At 50.5% G+C, this 17,541-nt stretch overlaps 1 long non-coding RNA gene across 10 annotated transcripts; it reads left to right on the top strand.

The window, feature by feature from the left end:
* Positions 1 to 594: 594 nt before the first annotated feature.
* LOC140601145 (uncharacterized) lies at positions 595 to 17,251 on the top strand. Of its 10 annotated transcripts, none has more exons than XR_012004197.1 (6): positions 595 to 893; positions 1,720 to 1,937; positions 6,230 to 12,443; positions 14,877 to 14,968; positions 16,381 to 16,435; positions 16,539 to 17,251. It is a non-coding gene; the product is annotated as an uncharacterized lncRNA (long non-coding RNA). The 10 variants fall into 10 exon arrangements; XR_012004198.1 differs by having other exon boundaries at positions 595 to 910; XR_012004196.1 differs by having other exon boundaries at positions 595 to 1,030.
* The last annotated feature ends 290 nt before the right edge of the window (positions 17,252 to 17,541 follow it).

Genomic DNA, 17,541 nt, shown 5'->3' with positions numbered 1-17,541 from the left:
GGACGCGGCCCGGCTCTCCCGCTGGTGGGGCGGGGACCTTCTCGGGTTACAGGTTTCACCGCGAGGCGCCCGGGGAGGCCGGGCGGAGGGCTGCCCCCCACACCCACCCCGGGTTTGCAGCGCCCCCCCGCCCCAGGGCCACCCTTGGCACCAGGACCCCAGCCGCCAGACTGCGGCCCAGGGGCGCGGCTCCCAATTCCAGTCCTCGGAGGTTTACGAACCGGCAAAATGGTACTAGTGGCCCTGGAAAGTAGTGTGAAGCCGCGAGCCCTGAACGGGTCTGGGGAGAGCTTGCAGCCTCAGTCGGCCCGCCCCGCCCCCACGCCCCTCTCCAGCCTGGGGCAATCCCCGGGGGCGGGTTGGGGGTGGTTGGGGGGCGCGGTTACACAACCGAGCTCCTGCGAACCGCTCCGATTTTCCTGCTGCCACGGCGTCTGCGGTTTGGGCAGGGAGGAGGGGCAAGGAGCGCGCCCCAGATGTTAGCTTCCCAGTTTCCCAACACGTCCCTCTGGTCAACCCCGCGCACCCCCCCCCGCCCCCCCTCCCCGGCCTGGGAGGCCTGGAGACTTAACCCTTTTCTGCCCTGGCCTCTGGCTTGGAATCCCAGAAGGCCGTCCGGGGGACGCACAGAGGGAAGCGGAGAAGCCCGGCTTTTGGACTCCTGCGTCTGGGACCGTGCTGAGCTCTGGGCCAGGCCCGGTCCCAGCCTCCGCCCCCGCTCCGCGGTCGGGAACAAGGCCGTGGCACGGGGCCGTGGACCTCAGGCAGGCCCAGCTCTCAGGGCGGGGAGGAGAAGGAACACATCTTTTCCCTAAAGGACATCCCGCCTCCCTAGGATGGGGCGGACCAGCCAGGCGCTGTGATCCTCCTGTCGCCTTCTCTTCTCTCCCCAGGCAAGAGCTGCCCTGACGTAGGTTGGCGAGGCAGGGAAAAGCAAGCCGGCGAAGCACCTCACAAAGGCGCTATTGTAGGCAGCCGGGGCGGGGGGCTCGCTCCCATTCAGCGCTCTCCTAATGTGGGGCTGGCAACGGTAATCACGGCCTGTCACCCACGGAGGGGGCTGCCCACGGAACATCTGGCTCCAGCGGGCGGTGCACCGGAGGGCTGTGGAGGAGGGAGGGAGCTCTCGCTGGAGGCCTGGAGAGAGGGCTCCTGGCCTGGGGGGGGGGGAGGGGGGCCGGCAGGGCACCCTGGCCCAGTGTGCCCCCGGGGAGGATGGCCTCCTTGCGAGTGTGACACTCTCACAGCGGCATTGTGAGCTGCCACAGGCCGGGGCCGCGTCGGTGGAGGTATCCTGATGTGGTGTGCAACATCAGGAACGGTTTCGGGATGACCCTGACAAGGGAACAGCTCTGAGACCGTGGATATGGCATCCGTGTGAGGAGCGCAGGGTAGAAACCGGGTCCTCTGCCTCCATGTGGGTGTCCGTCTTTGTAGCATCTTTCTTTGCCTGAATTCTCAATGAGAAGGACAAAAACAGCCTTTTTTTTTTTTTTTTTTTGCTTCCATTTTCTTTGGAAAAGTTCACTCAGACTTTTCTGAAAGGGCAGAAATCTCTGGGGCCTTGTCATTTATTACTCTTTGCTTTTTCTTCTTCTTCTTTGGCTCCCATTCAATAGCTTGGGCTATTTTGGAAGCGTTTTGGAAGGTGAGTGGAACTGTGTGGGCAGATCCAGTGAACTGTCCAAATTCATTAAACTAAATTATCTGCTGCTCAAGGAGAGAGCCTCAGCAGCTGAAGCCTATCATCAGAAACCAGCCTCACCGCCCCTTCTCCGACCCTCCATGGCCCATTACTTGGGAGAGACAGGCGGTGACTTCTGCTTTGGATTGAACAAAAGGCAGTGGGAAGCACAGGCCCCAGTGAGGGGGAAGGGGGCTAAAAGCCCAAAGAGAAGCTCCACGTCTGCCCCCAACACCTGGCCCTTCCTACAAAGGTAAGCCATGCAGGCTGCTGGGCACCACTGTCTGCCAGCTTCCTGGTCCAGATGTTGCCTTCCATCACAAGGCCCGATGAAGAGGGCTCTCCTTCCCCCTGCTTTGGCCTGCAGAGCCTCCTGACCTAACTCCTTGGCTTTCCACTTCATTGCTTTGTTCTCAGCATCTTCTCCACCCTCATGCTGGTCTTTGTGTCTCCCCACCAGAGGAACCAAAGTGTTGGCCTTACCATTTTCATCAAAGAGCCTGAGCCAATGTTGTCTGAGCCCTAGATGGTGGGAGGGAAGGGCAGGGGTGTAAGGATGAAGTTGTTGATTCAGCTGTCAGAGCTTCCTCTGGGCCCGGCTCAGGCTAAGCAGGAAGCAGAGCCCTTCCCACCCCCCACCCCCCACTCCTCCTCCTTCTCCTCCGCCTCCTCCTGGAGGCTCCGTTCTCTCCTCCTGCAGGAACCCCTTCCTTCCCTGAGGCTCCTAGGGTCCTCCCCAGTTCTCTGTTTAGATTAAAACGTGCTCACCTGGAGAGCTGTTGAGACTCTGTGTTTTTCTCCCAGTGTCCAGGGAGGTCCTCTTTAGGACCTGCTGTCCAGCCTGTCTGCTGCCTCAGCTGGCAGTGCAGGCTCCAGTGCAGGAGCTTTGCTGCCAGACGGCAGGGGTCTCTCCCACCCCCAGCCCCTATCAGCAGTTGCAGCCTCTCCTGGTTCCACACCCCCAGCAGCCTGGTCACCCCCTCCTTTGCTACCCCCGCCACCACCAGGGCTGATAAGCTCTCCTGTGTCTGCTCTTTAACTTCTGCTCTCACAATGCAGAGCTTAAAAGATTAAATCTTTATTTATGGATTTAATAACACCACAGAAGAATGATAAATGTAGAAGTCAATGTATTACTTTAAAGGGCAGACCTTTCAGCACTGTCTCTCCAGAACCTGGGTTCTGATGGTCCCTAGAGTTGGACACCTCTCCTGAGCCTCTGGCATGACCCCCCCCCCTCCCCGGGGGCCTGGCCCACAGCCCAAACTCCACCTTCTCTGAGAAAGGACCCCACATCCCCTGGCCTTGGCTGGCGGCCTGGCCTTGTGGTGCAAGAGAAACAAATCACATTCCCTCTCCTGGGGGTTTAGAATCACAGATCGGAGATGTTGGAGCTGAGAAAAGTGTTTGGAAGCATCTTTTGCCCTGCTACCTGTCCAGAGGCAGCAGGAGCTGGCCTGCAGAGGGGAAAAGATGAGGTTCGTGGACAGAGGCCGAGGCCCAGCAAGAGGGCCTAGGGCCACTGAGTGTGTATCCTCCCTCACCCCCTCCCTGTGCTCACCATGCACTTCTAGTCTGGGTTCTGCAAAATGCCTGATTCCTTAAAACAAGTACTCTCTTTTTTGTTTGCTTTTCTTTTTTTTTTCTCTAGTATGGGTTTCAATTTCTTATGACCTAAAGACAGCTCCTCATCTTCAGCTTACCTCCCCACCAAAAATATTGACCCTGTCCCCTGGACAGCTGGGCAGGGGACCTTGACCCTCTAGGATGTTCCTCCCTGCCATGACCCACACCAGGATAATGAGAGGACCTGTGTAGGCCTGTCATACCACTTCCTGTGTAGCCTTCGGGACGGTCGGGGGCGGCGGGGTGGTGGTGGGGAGGTCCCCTCTCCTGCTCTGTGCATTCTCAGTGTCCTGCTGCTTTCTCCAGCAGAGCCTGTGTTCTCTGTGGCAACCCTTCATATTAGAAAGAGCACAAACTCTAGAGCCTGGCAAGCTGGGAATCAGAGCACCTGGGATCAGAGTTTGGTCTGCCATTTCCCACTGTGATACCTTAAGCGAGTCACTCACTACCTTATCTATAAATAATAGTACCTGCCCAACAGGATTGTTGCCATGAAGATGAGAGCTGACCCATGGAAATTCGTGAGCAGTGTGGACAATCAGTATGGGGCTCTGAAACCCCACCTCCTCTGGGAGGCTCTTCTGTCCATGTCTACACCCACCCAACAGAGTCAGGTGCCTTTACCCTGGGCCCCAGTTTATCCTGGGCACATCCCAGTTGCGGCCCACATCACTGTGTACTGTATCTTGTTCATCTTTGGGTCCCCAGGGCTTAACACAGAGCCTGGGTCACAGGTGGGACCTGTAAACCCTTGTCTTCTGATTCCCCCGTTAGGCAGTGAACCCTTGGAACTCTGGGCGTATCTATAACTCAGGACCTAACTCAGGAGGGGCACATCACCAGCAAGCGGTAAACATTCTCGAGGCATTTTTCAATGTGATTGGACAAGGACAAGCTGCAGATAAGCACAGAAAGCAGTCTCCTTCAACTGTGGAACATACTGGCCTTCCCACAGTGACAATCTCCAGCTCCAAGATCTAAAGGGAAAGTCGCAAACCAGCACATCTCTCCCCTGTGACCACAGGGGATGAAGGCAGAGGGAAGACCTTTCTTGTTCAGCATCCAGTTCCTGGCAAGGGTTCTGGAGCAGGTCAAGCTGCTCCCACCCTAGCCCTGCCCCCCTGCTGCTGGTGGCTTACTTCACCCCATTTCTTCACTCAGAGAATGTGGGCAGTAAGTGTACCCACTTCACAGATTACTGTGAGACCTGAATGGCATGATTCCTGCAAAGCAGTAAGCCCTGTGCCTGGCACACAGCAGGTGCTCGGGAAATGTCATTCATATTGTTAGTCATGTTATCATGACTGCAGAAGTCTTTTCAGAGGGTAATGTGCTCTCACATTTTCTCTCCTTCCATCTCTACAACAGTTCCATGCAATAAGCAGGTCTCAGGAGCCTGAGGGGTACAGAGATTGACACAGGCCTTATTGTCTAAGGCCACATAGCTAATAAGTACTGGGGCAGAACCTAGGTCTCGACTGAAGAGTGGAAAGGCTGTGTGACCTCAGGTTGAGTTCAAGCCCTTGCTCTGGCACTCCCTGGCCACATAAGCCCGAGTGCCTCAGTTCTCTGCGCTTCAGACAATATTACCTACCCCAGAGCTTGGGAGGCATGGATGTAGCCAGTGTACACAGAACAGCTAGCACAGCATCCAGAATAATAAAGGTGCTCAGTAAATGCTCATTCCCAGGGCCGATTCTTGCTGTCTTATCATGGGGAGTATGCTGGTGGCCGTCTCTGGTGTTATAAGCCATTTGTCTCAATCCGGTGGCTCTTTGGCTGCCTTCTCTTGTCATCGGTACATTGTCTATAGGAAGACACGCCACCTGTTGCCCACCATAGATCTTTGCATTATCAGTAACTGAGGGGTTGACAGATAGCCTGCACCTGCCATCAGAGAAGAAAATAGGATGTGTGAAGGCACCTCTTTTTCTCTGTGCCTGAACCACCTCTACCAGCAGTGATGCATGTGTTTGCGTTTTTGGCTTTTGGTCATCTTTCCTTTTTTTTTTTTTTTTTTAACATAGTACTCCCAAGCTGCCTTTTTCCTTCTACCGTATTTTCTCTCAAAGATGTTTTAGCTGTTCATCCCAGCTGTCACTGGTAGACATCACTATTGACTTTTTGGACTCACCCTTGCTGTTGATCTTGACAGATCTTTCAACGTCGTTTTGGTTGCACTTGGTCTTGCAGATATTTATTACTGTCCAATTGCAGGTGATTTTTGTTTTGTAGCTGTTGAATGCTGTATTCCAGACTGGTAAATCCATGCAGTTGTCAGGCACATGGGCTGTTCTCCATCTATTCTGCTTGCCCTTTTGAAGGAAGTAAGACAGTGCAGAGACAGCACAGGATAGGGGGAGAGGAAGACCCTTCTAGTCGGTGTCATTGGTCCATGTGGCCAAGTATCGACTCTGCTCTGCATTGACTAGGCAACCTTGAGCCGGACACTGACCCCTCTGAGCCTGTTTATTCATTTGCAGAACATGATTATGACACCCAGATTACCATCTTATAGGGTTGTTAAGGTTCAAGCCCTAATGCACAAAGCTTTTAGTACCCCCAGGAGAGAATCTTAGGAATCTCTGAGTTTAGCGCCCTCATTTTACAGCTAAAGAAGCTGAGGTCGAGAGAGCCTTTTCAAGGTGAGGACCTTATCCATCTTTCTATCCCTGGATCCAGAGTCAGGTGCATACTGGGTATCCAATAAATATTCTGTAAATGAGTTGAGTGGCCAGCTCACAGTGACATACCTATGATTGAATCCCTCTTAATGACTCAGAGTTATCGTCAACATCAATTCCTACACTGTGCTGCTATGCCACGATGCCTTCAAAACCATTAGGCTGAATAGAATGTGGCTACTATGCTTTTCCACTTAATGTTTCCTCTCTTATCTCTCTCCCTCCTGCCTGCCAGCTCTCCCTGTGCCACTGGGTCTACTCGGAGGAATCTGTGTCACTTTCTAATTGGCTGACCCCTCTAGGCTAGGACAGAGCAAGAGTGCAGGGCCTTAAAAGAAAGTTGACACATGCACAGGTCACCATTATGAGAGTCACAGAGTGTGATGGAATCTTCCACAGACCAGAAGCAGGGCCTCTTTGAAGCTGGAAGTGGCCTGAAGTCGTCTGGTCTCACCTCCTCACGTCATACAAGCATTTTCTAACTCGCTGTGCCCTTTCTACACATGGCATGATTATTCAGTGAAGCGGGAGCATGACAGTGGCTGTAGTAGCTAAGGAATGCACCAGTTTCTGCCCCCTGGAATCATCGCTGCCCAACGACCTGGATTCTTTTTTTTTTTTTTTCAACCTGAATTCTTAAATACTTTTTCCTCCCAGCCCAGGGGAGGGAGACACACAGAGATGTGGATTTCTCCTCTCATTTCTGATTATGACCTGGTAAATTCCCTTCTCTTCTCCTCTCTGTGCTTGCCAGCCCTCCTTAGTCCAGACTGAGGACAAATAACTTTTACTGTCATAAGCTAGTCAATGTATAAACTAGGAATAGTGGCATAATAATAATAATTCAGTAGGTAAAGGGAGACACAGGGGAAATGTTAGATATATCACATTTTAAGTTGAGATAGGAGTAATCTCATTTCTATCAGACTTCAGTATTCAGTGGAAAGCCTGTAAACTGAAGATAGGTTATCAGCCATAAATTGGGCTTTATGTTCTGTGGGTTTTTAAGGAGGGCAAGTCAAGCAGCTCAACACTGGTGCTGGTTCACATCTGGAAAGCACCAGCTGGCTCCTCCTCGCCGTGGGCAGTGCCATGGAAGAGCACAGAGCAGACACTGAGGCCTGCGTTGTGGGCAATGGAATACCTCCCTCCCAGGAGTAGTGTGATGACTAAAGGAGAGCATGTATGTGAAAGGGCTTTGTCCATCACCACGCACACAAGTGCCAGCTGCTCACAGTATCTGCTTCAAAATTAGCATAGACGTCTCATGTCTGCGCTGGGTTTCGGGGAGCCAAGGAACAGGACCAGCTGGCAAGAAGGAGCGAAGGGAAGCTGGACAGATGAGAAGTCGTAATTAAGGGAGTCGATCACTGGGAGCAAAAGGAGGTTGTAGATATCCCAGACTCAAAAAGGGGCTCTGAAATCTCTCTCACCTGGACCCTGTGTGGGATCGATCCACTGTAAGTGGTCATCAGCGGGCTGCATGGATCCGCAAACACGGGAGAACAGAGTGAGGCCCAAAGCCAAGGTCGTGGAGCAGGAAGGAAATTGGGGCTGGACACATGTCCAAGGCAGGAAGGCCACTGAGAGATGCTGAAGTCTGAACAGAGCCCCAGTGAGAGGCAGTGTCCGTGGGAACACTTCAATGTCAAAGCCAGCCGGGACTGACAATTGATTAATTAACAATGTAATGAATATTGATGAAGTATTTACTATGTGCTACATGCTTATTCACAATATTGAATAAGACAGACACAGGCCTGTCCTGAGCCAAAGGCAGATGCTCAACCACTGAGCCCCCAGGCACCCAAGGAATGTCCTCGTGCTCCAGCTTGAGGGGTGTTTGCAGAAAATAGAAAGATGAAAAGGCAGGAAGGCACAGAGAGAGAAAGGAAAGTCTTTACTGTCCAGGAGCTGTCCTTCCTCCCAAGGCTGTTCTCCATGAGCTTGAGCTTGAGAGGCAAGTGCTTCCCACACAGGTTTTTTCACAGGTGTAAGCTCTCCAGAAGCACCTGCTTCTCTCCTGAATGTAGAAGTGTGCCAAAGGTCAGTAGCCAGAGGGCCGGAGCCCAGCAGCAATCTTTTGTTTTGCACACAGTTTTTTCTGTGCATCTCCTGGTAACAGGGACTTCGTTGCCAGCCTCGTGTGCCCTGGAGCACATGAGATTCACTGTGTGCAGCCTCAAATTCACATTGCCTTGGACGGCAGTGTCCGCGGGGCACTTACCTCTGGGCTGGGCCACCACACAGAAATAACAAACAGCAGCACTGTTTACTGAGCCCTGTGCACCTGCCAGGCATGGCATCAACGTGGTGGTCTCACTTCACCCTCAAAATAACCAATCCTACTAACAAATATTTATGAGCCAAGCTTCATGCTGGTGGTCAAGAAGGACACGGTGATGAATTTGGTGCCTCAGGAGCTGACAATTCAGGTGGGATGGGGGAACTGGGAAGTGTTGCCGATAGGATGACAAACAGGCACACATTTCCCTCTGTTCCCTAAGACTTCCTGAATGGCTGAAGAGTAGTACCTTAAGAGAGGGTCCTTCCTAAGATCTCCAAGGAGGATGAGGTCATAGTCCAATGAGGGAGATTTGAAGAGATTTTGTAAAAGGGTGATATCTTGAGGGAGGCCCCAGAGGGAGATCCCGACCTCGATAGAATGTGTTCTGGGATGAAGAGCTAGCACGAGCAAAGGTGGGGAGGTGCTTCTGCACAGGCACGGCCAGAAAATAGCCACTGGGTTAGCTCTTTGAGAATAAAATTGCCTCTAACTGCACCATAGGTTTAGAGCAAAAAGACTTAAAGGATTTGGGTTGATATCAGGTTTATGTAAGTAGATACTATGAAGTGTGGCTGCTCCAAAAGATGATCCTTCCGAGACTGAGTAAGTAGAAGCCCAGCATAGTGTGAAGGAGGGAAACAATCCTGTGTCGCTGGGCTATGGTTAGGCTGGAGAAGCAATGTTCTTTTCCGTCCTGGGGAGGAGGACAGTTAGAGCTGCTGTTACTTATTAGGGACTGCTGTGGGCAGGGCTCCTGGGACATGTTTGTGTGCATTCTTTTGATTTTGATTATTTTTTATTTTGATTATTTTTTAAAGATTTATTTACTTATTTCAGAGAGAGAGAGAGAGAGCAGGAGGGGCAGAGGGAAAGGGAGAGAGAGAATCCTAAGCAGACTCCACGCTAAACGTGGAGCCCAAAGCAGGGTTCAGTCTCACTACCCTGAGATCAGAGCCTGAGTCAAAATCAAGAATTAGATGCTTAGCCGACTGCACCACACAGGCATCCGAGCAAGCATTCATTTTAATCCTGAAAACTAGATATTATTATCTCCACTTTACAAGTAAGAAAACTGAGCCTCCAGCAGGTCATCACGGGCTAAGTTCCCTGGGCAATGGAATAGCTGACACCCACTGAGAAGACCTATGGGAACTAAGGACCCTGCCTTTAAACGTCTGAAAGATCACCAAAAGGAAAAGGGATAATACTTGTTTAATCTGGCCCCAAAGTGTAGAAACAAGCTCTCAGTACAAGTTAGTTGCACAGAAAGAGGGAGTTCCACTTAACAAAAGGAAGAGTAGTCAGCCCTGTGCCAGAATGTTTTGTGTTGTCTTTGGTGATACTGAGCTCTGGATGAATGTTGGGTGGTGCTTTAGAGAGGATGCAGGTATTCGAAAGTTGGAACTAGATGCCCCTTACAGTATTTTCCAACATTCAAACTTTGTTCCATTTTCCAGCAAGTTAAAAAAAAGGAGGAACAGTCAAGAGAGAAGAGGTTCAAAGAACTGGGGTTGGCTGGCCACAGGGCAAACCTCACATGGTACATTTTAACAAATGAAAACTGGGGCCCAGCCCTCCCCCACCCCTGATTTGGCCTCTGGTGAAGTCTCCTGGAGAAGGTAGGTAGAAGAAGAAAAAAATTAGTGAGTGCATTTCTGCCTAAGCAACCCCGCATCCATTTTTCACAAGCTCTGGCTCAGGCAGGTGTCTGGCTGTGGTTTGAGTCTGATTTGTTTGCATTTCTGCAGCAGGTGGCCACTGTGATAGGCTGCAAAGGAAGAGGTTTGCTTTGCACATGATTTAATGCAAGGGTTAGTTAATGAGTTTGCTCCCCCTCAGACGAAGGGAATGAACACACTTCCTGCATCCTTGCCCTCACCTGGTCATGAGCGAAGATGCTGCCTTGCGAGTTCATGTGATCACAACCCACAGGTGATTTACTGTAACTCCTGATACTAAAACCCTCTGAGTGAGACATGTGGAATGAATGATGCTCTGTAGTGGATTTGTTAATGAATGTCCTCTCTGCTCCCCAAAAATAAGGGACTGGCAAAAAAAAAAAAAGGGGTCTTAGACCAGGGAAAGACCATAATACTCTGCAAATCAGAGTCCTTGATGATTCTGAAGAGAAAATAGGCAGAAATTGCTTTTCCAAAAAACAACAACAAAAAACTGTTCTCGGAGGGACTGTCATTAATTTCAGGGTAGAAAATGGGTTGACATCTTTCCAGTATCCTTAAAATAGAAGAAATAAGCAGTCACCTTAAGGGGAGAAAAGAAAAAAAGGGAGGTTATGATCCAGGGTTTAAATAATCTTGGCTGGCTTCTGATTTGCATACATACGATAAAGTATGCCACTGTTCCAGAGGTTGATTGCTGGGAAAGTGGACTCATGAAGAATGAAAATCTATTGGGCAACAGGTGAGGGAGTAGTGGGACGTCCAGCCAACTCCTCCAGACATGGTGCAGGTCTGCAAGCTCTGACCTACTGCATCAGGTGTCCTGCTCCAGGCCCATGACCAGGGCTGGCTTCCTGAATGTATGACCTCTGCAGAGGCACAGGGCTCTCCTTTTAGGAGGGCCCCACACTCTTGGTGTAATGCTCTGCTGTTGCTGTCTGTCGAAAATCTTAATTGTTTTTTAAAGATCTTATTTATTTGAGAGATGTGCAAGAGAGCATTAGGTTGGGAGAATGGGTGGGGGTAGAGGGAGAGGGAAAAGCAGAGTCCCTGCTGAGCAGGGAGCCTGACATGGGACCTTGATCCCTCAGGATCACGACCTGAGCCAAAGACAGACACTTAGTAGACTGAGCCACCCAGGTGCCCCACGAAAATCTTAATTTTTGAAGAAGCTCCTTGCTTTCATTTTGCACTTGGCCCTGCCAATTATTTAGCTGGCCCTGCCAATGATTCTTTCATTGATCAATGACCTGCCCTATGTTCATCTGCCCTTTCCACCTCTGGCTTTTCTCAGGAGGCAAAGCAATAAGAAGTTTGTAAGTGTGAGTATTGGATAAAGTATGTGGCTGTCTTTTAGAAAGGTGGACAATTTATTGTTTTTGTATGCTAAGAAATTATGTGTGTTAATTGTAGAAAATCTAAAAGGTGCAAAGAAGGGGAAAAAATCATCCATATATCCACCACACACATTTCCATATCTTTTGCGGGGGGAATACTTTTTTTGGTTTTGTTCTCTCTTTAGATCATTGGAGAAATAATGTTTTGGAAGATGCTTTTAAAAAATTCTCCACATAGCATGAACTTTTCCCCATACTTTTTTTTTTTCTAAGATTTTATGGTGTTCTAATGTCCAGAAATACCATGTGTTCAAATCTCTTCTGTTGGGTCATTTGTATTTATTACAAACAAGACTTCAAAGAGAACACTTAATAGATTTAAGACAAAATGAAACAGATTGTTTTCCTGGGGTAGATTCTTAGAAGTCAGACTTAGTAAGGCCTTTGGCACACATCACCAGACTCTCTCTGGGAAATGGTTGCAGTGTATGGGCTGGGGAGGAGGAAAGGAGGCCCGGTGAGGGGTAGAAGAAATAATAGAACAAGGGAGGGAGCCCTGTGTGGGTTCTTAGGCTCCGTGGGTCAACAGTCGAGTTTTTTTTCTCTCATTTTTTTTCTTTCTTTTCCTTTCCTCCCCCCACCCAATTTTTATTTAAATTCCAGTTACTTAACATGCAGCTGAGTTTCTTTTTAGGTTCTGATTGCAGCCCATTGCAATGACTTAGAGCAGAGCTAGTTGGGCCACTAGACTAGAGCTCCTCGTCCAGTTTCTGCTTCCACAGGCACTGCCCCAGGGGTCTGACAACCCCAGGGAGGGGAGCTCCGCCCGAGCTGCTTCCTCCCCGCCCCTTGCTGTAAGACAAGGGCACTGTGTGCACCAACATTTTAGGGTGGGAGGCTTGGCTGAATGTCTGTACTCTTTCCAAAGTCTCTCGGGAGGTGGAGAATAGCATTCCAAGCTTGATCGCCTCTACAAAGGGTCTTCAGTGAAAAAACAGAGCTTCAGTGAGGCTGTTGCCCGTGCCCTCTGCAGCGTCATCCGGAACGCAGAGGATCTCCGTGTGTGTTCACAGACCGCGTCTGCCCGTGGCTGTCCTGAGCATGATCTAAGTAGACTTCTGTTTAGGTGTTTGGGAGGACGACAGGGTGAGCGGTTGGTGTGTTTACTACTGGGGCCGAGGCCTGAGTGGGGGTGGGGGCGGGGGCGGCTGCCACGTGCTGCTGGTGGGGAGGGAGCCCTGGAGATCTCTTTGAAATGCAAGTTGGGAAATCTCCAGATGTTTCCACTTCTGAGTCTGGCCAGTGTGGCTCTCAGAATCCTCCTAGGGGAGAGGGGAGGTGAAGAGGGTGCTCTGGGCAGCATGGGGTTGAAATGGCATTTAGAGAGCAGCTGTGCAGTGAACCCCAAGGATCCTCAGAATCTGTGGGGTCCCTGGTGGAATGGAGGGGGCACAGGGGTCCTTCTTTCCCTTTAATAGCGGTGGTTCTTCTCTGCTGGGGAGACCCTCTCTTGCCTCTGCGATTTTTCCATCTGCTGGAGACGTAAAATTCCTCACTTACATCGTTTTCTCTGCACTTCTTTCTGCCTCAGCCCACAGTCCATTTCCCCTCAGTCTTGTGCAAGGCCCTGCTGGCTCCACACTGTGGTGGGAGGTTGCTCACACCCACAGGCTGGACCCGCACTAGGCTGGAGTCACCAGGGGCAAACCAGCAAACCGCTGGCCTTCTGGCGCCCCCCTCCCTGGTACCCGCCCCCCTCCCCCCGTGGGAAGAACAAAAGGCCCTGTCTCTGCAGACCACCACAAAGAATGTCCCCAGACAGGAAACCACACTGTTGGCCATGAAAGTGGCCTCTGCCTTCCTCAGCCTTTGGCTGGGCCCCACATCCACTTAGTAAACAAACGCTCCTCAGACCAGGGACTGTGGACACTCTTAGCTTCTGCACAGTCTCCAAGAATTGCTTCAGTTTGACTCCTCAACATGATAAACTTTACACAAGTTTTTATTCCACTTATAAAAATAAAATTTATTCTGAGTCACTGTTTTAGCATGTGTGTTTTCGGTGATCCTACGAGAAATTCTCCCCTTTCAAGGGGACTGGACCTCTAACAGTGTGAGAAAGCACTGTGACTTTAATGATGACCGCTGCCTCTGTTAAGCCCTTAATCAATGACAACCCTCCAACCAACTGGCTCATTCAACTCCTCCAACAGTGCTCTGAAATAGGCATCACCATCACCACCACCCCCATTTCCCAAAAAAGGGGAAAAAAGCTTAACAGACAGGCCAGGAGGCCAGAAGTTCCATCGTGAAGCCCACGCACTCTTAATTTGCTTAAAATCTCCCCACAAGCGATATTGTTCTAGGTGGTGTGGGGATGAGGCTGAAGTGTGGTTACAAAAGCTAATTCCCATGACCCCGGCCAGTTTGTAACCCATGAAGGGTTATAACACACGTACACACATAATTAATAAAGGCCGCACAGTGCTTTTTACTCCTCGCAAAATCAAATCCAAGGAGGTGCTTAAGAGCAGGGGAAAGATGAGATCTAGCTTAATGGGTTGGGTTTGAAGGGCACAGGAAAGAGATCATTTGTTGTTAAGCTAAAATTGAAATGAGCTGTTGCTGTGTGCGAGTAATTGGGCCAAATGCTGAAGATACAGAGATGAAAGGGACATGTCCGACCTCCAGAGCCTCTCCAGGGTAGCGGGATGGAGGGGTGGACCGTGAAAAGACAGTGGGGAAAAGCGCTGGAGTGAAGATGAGCACAAGATGGTACTTCCAGGGGACCATGGGCGCTCTCCTCCCCCTGCCAGGTGTTCGGGGAAGTGCTGGAGCAGCCAGAGGAGTGGAAAGCAAAGAGAATAAATCTGGAGAGAGCAGCTGGATCAGAGGGTCAGAGGCAGCAGCCCACACAGGGGATGAAGTAGAATCTGTTCGTGTTATTGCAGGCAGGGGGTGCTCCTTGGATAATGACTGTAGAAAGATGGGAGGGTCTAAGCTCAAATCACTCAATTTTTAAAGCCTCACCAAGGAAACTGGCATTTTCTGTCCACAATGGAGACCTAGTGAAGGTGTTAAGAATGGGAATGATGTGTTGTGGAAAGCTGACAGGTAGGGCAGGCAGGGTGGAGGCTGGAGTCAGGGAGGCCACGTAGGAGGCTTTGGGGGAGTCTCAGTTAAAGCTGCTCACTGTACTCAGAGTACTAAGACCAAACCCATTACAATGACCCACAAACCAGGCCCTGACAGGTTGATCCCTTATTTCTGTGACCTCATCTCCCACATGGGCTTTCCTGGTCCAGCCACATTGACCTGCTAGCTGCTTCTTAAACATGCCTGGCGCACGGACCTCAGGGCCTTTGCACCTCTCTTTCTTTTCTCTGGAGTGGTTTTCCTCCAGATGTTCACATGGTTCACTCCCTTACCTCTTTCAAGCCTTTGCTTAAAATTTTATTTTCCAGGAAACCTTGTGAGTCATTTTATTTGAAATAGTCCTTCTACCCTCCACTCCTCTGATTTATCTTTTCCATCCACCATACTGTATCTTTTGCTTATCTATTTTCTGTCTCCTTCCAGTAGAATGGAAGTTCTTTGAGGGCAAGGAAATTCCTTGAGAGCAACATTGCTCACCGCTGTCCCTGAAGTATCTCCTCAGTGCCCGGCACATGGTAAGTATCAGTAGATATTGGCTAAATGAGTGAATTATGGAACTTATGGATGAAAGAAAAAACTCATGAAGCTAAGGGCAATAGCAGTGGGGTTGAGAAAAGGGAGAGATGGAGAGAAATCTAGGAGTTTCTCAGAGGACCTGGAATTGCTGGGTATGGGGTAAGGGGACAGAGAAGGATCAAGTACGATTCTCAGGACATGTCTGGCTCCAGCACTGGGTCAGTGGTGGGCTAGGACAGTGGTTTTAAACTATGTCTGGTGGACTCCTGGGGGATTCCTGGAGCCACTTCCGAGGCCAGAGAAGGGAGGAAGGGAAGAGCTCCAACCAGAGAAAATCAGTGTTTCTCTATTTGTTATTGATTTCCTTGTTTTTGGTTTGTGTGAGATAATAGAAAAATCCAGATATTGGGCTTTGACCCCAGTTCCTGATACAGGGCTCCTGAACCCTTATAAATTCCTAAATGATAAGAACACTAGATGCATCTTTTGTCTTAAGGAGGTAATTCTGGGTAACCTCTTGGGTAGCTCCAGGATGGGGGGGGTGGTCCCCAGAAAGACTAAGTCATGATTAGAAGGTTGGCATTTTCAGCCTCAACCCCCATTTTTTAGAGAGAGGAGAGGCGCTAGAAATGGAGTTAATAATTGATCATGTCTATGTAAGGAAGTCTTCATAAAATACCAGTAGCGTGGGCTTCTGTCAGAAAGCTTCCAGGTTGGTGAACACATTGATGTACCAAGAGGGTAATGCACCCCAACTCCATGAGGACGGAAGGCTGATGGCACTCCTGTGCCATCCTCCCAGACCTTGCCTATGCAACTCTTCCATGTGAATGCCCATCTGTATCCTTATCATATCCTTTTATATGACACCTGTAAACAGTAACTGCTTTCCTGAATTAAATTAAACCCAGGGAGGGGTTTAATTAAACTGGAGGAGGTGGTCATAGAAGCCTCTGATTTGTAGCTGATTTGTCAGAAGCACTGGTGACAACCTGGCATCTGGAGTGGGGTCAGGCACTCTTGTGGGACTGAGCCCTAACCTACGGGATGGGATGCTATCCCCAGGTAGATAACATCAGAACTGAGTTGAATTGGAGGCCATCCCACTGGTGTCACAAAGAATTGCTTGGTTGGGGAATGCTCCCCCCCACACCATCTGTTGTCAGAAGTGCTCAGAGCGTCCTAATCCTGTGAGAATAAAGAGATATCTAAGAGGGAAGGCTGGGAGGTTTCTTCCCAGTTAGTTTGGTTTAACTTTTACAACACTGAGATTGGAAATTATAATAGGTTACAGTTATTGAGTTATTATATTCTGGATATTAGGCCAGATAAACGTTACAAACTGGATTATCACATGTCTTCTTCATGACAACTCACTGAGGGTGACACTAGTCTTATCCTCTTTCCACAGACAGGAAACTGAGGCAGAAGAGAGATGAACTGATTTGCCTAAGGTCACACAGCTGGTAAGTGAAGGGCAATGTGGATCCCCGACTACAAAGAGAAAAAAAGGCAGCGCGTAGACCGATGGAGGACAAGGTGGTTTTGTTTTTATTTATTTTTATTCAGGAGAGACACACAGAGAGGCAGAGAGAGAAGCAGGGTCCCTGCAGGGATCCCGATGTGGGACTCCATCTCAGGACTCCGGGGTCACGCCCTGAGCCCAAGGCAGACGCCCAACCGCTGAGCCCCCCAGGTGCGCCAATGAGGACGAAGCCTTGCCTTATTACCTGCTAAAGCTGTCACACCGGGAGCAAACCGCGGTCCTTCGCCAAGGCGCCCGCCGCAGGAGGCCTGAGCACCCAGAGCCAGACGCGCGGCCCGGGGCGGCGGGGAGGGCGGGGCCGGCCAGGGCTCCAGCAGCCCCTCCGCCAATCAGGGCTGGGGGGCGGGGCCAGGCGGGAGGGCGGCTCGGTGGTCCCTCTGCAGGTGAGGACCGCAGCTCCGCCCGGGGGTGCGCCAGGTGCGTCCCAGATGGCAGCGAGGTGCCCGGTGAGGGCGTCGACCACAGGCGCGCGGAGAGCCCGGCCTGCACCCCTGCACCCCGTGAGAACACGCCGCTGGGAGGGCCACACGACCCGCTTTTGAAGCTCTGACACAGAGGGCCTGGCCAGGGTCAAGAAGGCAGGCTCATCGAGAAGAAACCAGTCTGTTGGAGACTGCGAGGAGCCCACACCCCATCTGAAGGGCAGCGGCTGTCCTGATCTAGCCAGTTCTTGCCCCCAGGGAATGTGGGCTCAGGGTTGCCTCATTTCCCAATAATAATTAAAAAAAAAAATCAACAACTAGAAATCAGTATTTTTGTGTAAAATCCTCTGACCTTTAAATGTTGCCAAAAGCCCCCAAACACTGTGCCGTCCAAACCAATAACCTCAGAGGGCCACATCTGGCCTGCAGGCCCTGATTTGTGTCCTCTGACAAGGATTCTTAACTTCTCTGGGTCTTGAGAATCCGATGAAAACTGTAGTCTTTTCCTCAGGGGGAAAAATATGCCTGAACAAACACCAAATACCGTGGATATCCTTTGTAGGCATCTCTGTGTTCCCAGGATCATTGTGTTCTAAGGGCTCAC

The sequence above is a fragment of the Canis lupus genome, chromosome 12, assembly GCF_048164855.1.
Source record: "Canis lupus baileyi chromosome 12, mCanLup2.hap1, whole genome shotgun sequence".
Classification (NCBI taxonomy): Eukaryota; Metazoa; Chordata; class Mammalia; order Carnivora; family Canidae; genus Canis; species Canis lupus.
This window is presented reverse-complemented; position numbering and strand designations above follow the sequence as displayed.